This window comes from Oryza glaberrima, chromosome 2 (assembly GCF_000147395.1).
Source record: "Oryza glaberrima chromosome 2, OglaRS2, whole genome shotgun sequence".
Classification (NCBI taxonomy): Eukaryota; Viridiplantae; Streptophyta; class Magnoliopsida; order Poales; family Poaceae; genus Oryza; species Oryza glaberrima.
The window spans coordinates 32,996,029-33,002,415 of record NC_068327.1 but is presented as its reverse complement, the minus strand read 5'-3'; the positions used below and the strand labels follow the sequence as shown (position 1 = coordinate 33,002,415).

Genomic DNA, 6,387 nt, shown 5'->3' with positions numbered 1-6,387 from the left:
CAGACGTCAGGCCAACACGTCAATCGTACTACGTACTGCTCTTTTTTGTTCTGAGAATAGTGGAGTAATCTACCACAGTACTACCCCGTTCTAAAATAATGCAGTCGTCGATATCCGCGCTCAACGTTTGACCATTCGTCTTATTTAAAAAAATTATGAAAAAATTAAAAATATTTAATCACACATAAAGTACTATTCATATTTTATCATCTAATAGCAATAAAAATACTAATCATAAAAAAATTTCAAATAAGACTAACGGTTAAACGTTGAACGTTAATAATGTAAAACTGCACTTATTTTGGGACATAAGTAGTATATTTTTTTAGGGTAAGTAATCTAGTATATATATTTGTAATGCAATTTGTATACGTATGTGCAGACAATAAATTTAGTTTTCGCGTTAATTCAAACCTGCCTGAACAAAAACGAAGTCACACCAATATACCAACAAACATTACATATATGGAACAGCAGATTAATAGCAAATTAACCGTCGGTCATATATGGAGTATATGGAGTACTACTAATTGGGGAAATACTGTGTTGGTTTCTATATACATCACCATATTCTGTCATTTAAAATTCGCATTCCTTTATCAAGCAATAGCTGTGATACAACAAGAAGAAGTTGGAAAGTATTTGAATACTTTGTAAACAGTTGAGATCTCACAACAGTGCATGCATGGCGCATTTGAATGTTAGGGAGAAACAAACAAAATGGGGGATCCGAGAGATGATACAGCACGCGATTATAATAAACAAATACATATATAAATAACCATGGGAAAATATACCTAATTAGCATACCTCCATCGATCCATCGTGCGTGAGGCATAAGAGAGAATTAATTGGGAATTTGTTGGCGGCGTCACTTACAGATACCGAATGACCGATGACGAGATTTGGTCTCTCTCTGCAATTTCCCACAGCTTTATTGAACTGCTCTCTCTGATGCCAATGCAACCGATCGAGTCTAGCTACGATCTCTCAGAGACCAGATCACAATTAACCAAAGGGATTATTCATCATGCGTGCAGTTCAAGAAAGCTGTGGAAGATCACAAAGAGGGCCAGATCGATGTAGTACATGCCAAGGCTATAGCTATTTCATGTGTAGATCGATCCAATACACATCGATCGATCGATCGCACACATGGTTCGCTGCACCGCTATTGAAAGGAAATTGAGGAAGAACAGATGGAAAGTCAATCTCAGGGCGAGTAGGATTGCAAGGGATAGGGAGGAGATGGAGAGTTTTATTTGTGGGAGAGGAGGAGAGAATACGGGCAGTTATTTATAGAACCAACAAGCTAGTGGAAAGGAGGAGAAGAGGTTGAGGAGGGCAGCATGGGGTTGGTGGAGAGAGGTTGAAGGACCCCAATCCCAAGGAGAATATAGGCCTCCTCCTCTTCAACATCAGATCTGTCAAAGGAGAATATATAACATGTTCTTTTAATAGTTGAATGATTGAATGATTTTGTATTAACTACTCCATTTCGTAATTAACTGTTGTAAAGTTTTAAAAATATATAAAGGCATAAAGCCTTCTTTGTGAAAATCACACTGTTTAATTAGGAGGTGGGAACACCCTCTTAAAACCTTAACTATTGGATTACGTTGGAAATACACATGTAACTCATGATATCTGTTGGATTGTTTAGGAGAGAGATGATTATTTATCTACATGTGTAATTAAGGAATTAAAGCTCTTCAATTATTTCTATTCATTACTGTAATATGTTAGCTTTCTACGCATGTGTCCATTCATAGCAACCATGGTCCATAAAGCTTAAAATATAAGCAATTTTACGGTCCTTAAGGAGGTAACACTTTTTCTATTATAAATTTGGTATTTCTTGGTATCTAGATATTATGAGGTACCAAATTTTATATAAAATTTTGGTACCTCATCAAGAACCGTAAAATTGCTCTTAAGATATTCATCGTGAATGTATCAAACTTTTGTTGCAGCTTGAATTTATATTGGTAAAATACATGTGATTAGGATGGCACCAACAAAATTTAACGATGGTCTTAAAATATTGAAATATTTGCATAACTTATTATCAACAAATTTTATCATAACCATTCATTTTAGAAAAAAAACAAAGAAAAAGTAAAACTAGCATCAGCAAGTCATGTTCTAAATATTACTAGTGTTTTAATTCTTTAATTGCATACTTCTTTTCATCTTAGCTCAAGTCATCTTAAAGTAAATATTGTTTTATTTCTACGTACTAAACATCAGATTTTTTTTCCCATTCATTATTTTTGTAATGTGTACAGTGTGTGCATCTTTTCAAAGTCATTAGTGTATACAAAATCATCCTAGAATCGCCAAGAATCATCCTAGGATCATCTAGTTTCTAAAAGGAAAATAATCTAGTTTCTAAAAGGAATCATCTAGAATCGCCCATTGCAATTGTTTAGCGATTGTAACGTGTGGTACTTCATCTTGTGGAATATGGTTGTTTCTACCATTTAAATTTATCTTAAAATATAGTTGCTTCTAAAGTACATGGAGTATTTGGAGTAATGAGATACATCTCATTTTCACACTCCCTGCCCTACCAATAAAGACCACTAATAAATAACAATATAGTTCGTTATCCCTTTAATCTATAAAATAGCTACCGAAGTACTCCTTCGTCCTAAAAATAACTTGTATGTATAAATTTATTGGCTTATTATATTGTACGTGAATATGGATATAGTCTAGTATACGTTTAGATTTATATAAAAAAAGTTGTTTTTTAAGTTGGAGAGAGTATATGCCCTTGTTTAGATCCAAATTTTTTCTTCAAAGTTCTAACTTTTTCATCACATCAAAACTTTCCTACATACATAAACTTCTAACTTTTCTGTCACATCTTTCTAATTTCAACTAAATTTTCAATTTTGACGTGAACTAAACACACCCTATATGTGTTTTAGAACGGAGCACAATTGTACAAACATACAATGTGCGGTTGAGGCGACGGCACACTGCATGCGTGCTATGCTAGGCTAATGGCAGTGATGCCTCTTTCCGTTTGTAGTGGCACACCCTGTGATCTGTGACCCCCAGTGACTAGCTACAGTTCAGTTGTGACCTGTCATTTTGGATTATAAAGTACAAATCGGCATGCATGCAACGGAGCCTTTAGAAAATTGGAGGAAATTAGGCCATCACATATTGTGGGGGATGGAATACTATTTCCCAAGTAAATTAAACAACCGTTTATTACAGAATATGAACTTTGCAAAGCTGGAGCCGGCAAGCATCAAGCCTGATACTATATCATCATTATTGCATGTCAACAGTGCGCAGGAAAGCACCGTCAGGGTATCTAGTGATATTGCATTATTGCATACCAACAGTGTTAGTGCGTAGTGCTATCACGTCCCAATTGAATAGACTCGATCAACTACTGTTGGAAGATGTAGAATGACCATTTTGAAATATCACACATGCATGCGAGAGGGTAAAAGAAACGCAGGACGAAGGGAAATTAACCTGCCATCTTGGAATTACCGTTTGTGCATATGCAAATTATACTGTTCATGAATTAGAAAGACTGGCAAGCTTGCCTCTGTATTCCAATCTTCGATCAATCTGTTATTTTTTTTGGTGAGGAAATGTTCGATCAATTTCAAGATTATTGATGTAACTAAAATTTTTTTTCTTTTAATATATTAACGTATAATCCTTTTACGCGTTCGTGAAAAAAAAGTTTCGATATTATTGAGCAATCAACGCCACAGGACTGATCGAGGTGCATGATGCATCGATCAAGGTTTCCCTCCTTGTGCTTACAACAGAAGGCCATGGTGAGTTGGTGACAAGGAATGATGATACTGTGCACGCCGGTAAATCTTTTTTTTCTTTTGTGGGGAATGCCAAATCAAGCTGATCGCCTGATCTTCAGTTCTCAGCCAGCGCGGAGACGGCAGCTTTATGGCAGCGTTTTTAGTGGCCAGGTCAGGCAGCTTAAAAGGTTAAAATGCATCTGGAACAGCATGCCTGATCGGCCCATCCATCAGAGGGCCAACGCGATGAATGATAATTGATAAACCCAATGCCCCATCTAGACAGTACAAGGATAAGCCCAAAGATTCACATCCCGGAAGCAGCTAACAAATTCAGGGTAAAGCTAGCTAATTAAGCCAGAATAATGTCATCTTATTCTCAAAGCTTTACAAGTTTACAATCGAACGTTCAGTGATTGAGCAGTAACTTAAAAGACAATGAACATACACCTCACATCGTATCTTTGTATTACTGAAAAAAAATATTTAATTTCAAAGTTTAGTACAGCCGCCATCCTAAAATATTAGGAGATAGGATGGATAAAGAAAAACGAATCTAAACAGAGATCTATCAAGACCGGTCTTTGGATGGGTCACATCCTATATATAGCAATATTTTGGAATCGAGAAAGTAGTAATTTATTCTTTAAAATTAGTTTTTAATCACTATGTACACGTATATAAAAGTTCTCGTCAATTTTTTTTTGTTTGCTGATCAACTATAGCGTCTGAGGTAACCAACAAGCTCGTCGATGTAGCGCTCCTCCCGTTCCTGGTCTCCAACGACATCCTTGATGCGGTTGGCGTTGCTCGCGGACGCCTCCCTCTCGCCGCCCACCGCGACGCGCCGCACCGCCGCCGCGACGGCGTCTCGGTCGAACGAGCCGTCGCTCTCGTCCCTGGCGATCTCCACGCCGACGCCCCGTTCCGCCATGGCCCGCGCGATGATGCCCTGGTCCACCACCAACGGCAGCATCACCAGCGGCTGCCCGAGCGCGACGCCCTCGATGGTGGAGCCCCACCCGCAGTGCGTCAGGAACGCGCCCACCGCGCCGTGCGCCAGCACCCGCACCTGCGCCACCCACCGCCCCCACACCACGCCGCGCCCCCGCGTCCGCTGCTCGAACCCGTCGGGCAACACGCCGCCGGCGGTCGGGCTCCGGATCGCCCACAGGAATCGCACGCCGGCGAGCTCCAGCCCGAGCGCGAGCTCGTGGAGGTCGTTGGCGCTCAGTGGCGCCTCGCTCCCCAGCGCGACGTAGATGACGGACTTGGGAGGCTGGCCGTCGAGCCATTGCAAGACCTCGGAGCGGTCGTCGTCGTCGGTGACGAGGTTGGTCGTCGGCGGCAGGATCCCCGCGGGGACGGTGGGCTTCCGGAAGAGGCCGGTGAGGAAGTCGAACAGCTGGGGGGGCTCGAGCTCGTGGCAGCTGCGGTTGATGATGAGGCGGCACCGCTCCTCGGTTCGCCAGAAGCGTTCGACGTCGGGCAGGCCGGACGCGTTGGGCTTGAAGGCGCCGGCGATCCACCCGAACTCGCGGCGGCGGAAGGCGATGGTGGAAGGGAAGGGGATCCACTTGGGCGGCACGGTGAAGTCCTCCGGCGCCGTGCGGGGATACCGGGCGTTCGCCCAGCGCGGCCCGAACATGGCGTTCATGGCGGCCGGGATGATATGGAACATGGCGCATGGCACGCAGTGCTCGTCGGCGATGGGCGGGAGCCAGTGGTGGCAGAAGTCGACGACGATCCAGTCCGGCCGCTTCGCACGGCCGGCGAGGAACGCCGCGAACGGGGCGGCGAGGCCGTCGCAGGCCTTCTTGACGAGCCCGTCCTTGTCCGGCGTCACGTCGGCCGTCGACTCGGCGCCCTCAGGCAGCCCCTCCACCGTGTCGGCATCGGCAACGGCTGGAGGCGGAGACGATCGGAAAGGCTCGCCGGCACCGGCGGGAGCCTGGCGAGGTTTCGCGGCGTGGAGAGGAAGGTGACGGCGTGGCCCCTCGCCGCGAGGCGCTTGGACAGCTGGAGGAAGGGGATCATGTGGCCGAACGCCAGCCAGGGGAACATCACCACGTCCAGGCCGCCGCCGCCGCCTTCTCCCATCGCCGACGATCTCTCGCTCGCCGGAGTCGTCGGAGCGAGTGCTTGTGTGATCGATGAATCCAGAGGTCGGTTGATGGCGATATTATTGGCGAGTGTGTGAGCCGGCAGCCCGGATATTTTTTACGTGAAGTGGACCGATTTCTGTTCGAATTTCGGAATGGAATAAGTTCACTATCGAAATCTAATCCATCACCCTAAACCACAAAACCAGATATCTCGACCCCCAAACTTCTAAAACCGGTGCAATTTGACTCCCTGGACGGTTTTAGGAGACGGTTTTGCTGACGTGACGCCACGTGGCACCTACGTAGCAATATTGACCGAGTCTTTGTTCCACGTGGTGTTGACGTGGCACCTACGTGGCGGTAGAAATAAAAATATGTGTGGGGCCTATTAGTCATTCACACAAAAAAGAAATGTGGGCCCACTTACATGTGGGGTCCACATGTCAGCCCTTCTTCCTCCTCCCTCTCTCTCTTCTCTCTCTTTCTCTTCC

General features: G+C 44.4%; 1 pseudogene; it reads right to left on the bottom strand.

Annotated features, from left to right (window-relative positions):
* Positions 1 to 4,209: 4,209 nt before the first annotated feature.
* On the bottom strand, positions 4,210 to 6,011 carry LOC127761949 (putative UDP-rhamnose:rhamnosyltransferase 1; annotated as a pseudogene).
* Between the last annotated feature and the right edge of the window lie 376 nt (positions 6,012 to 6,387).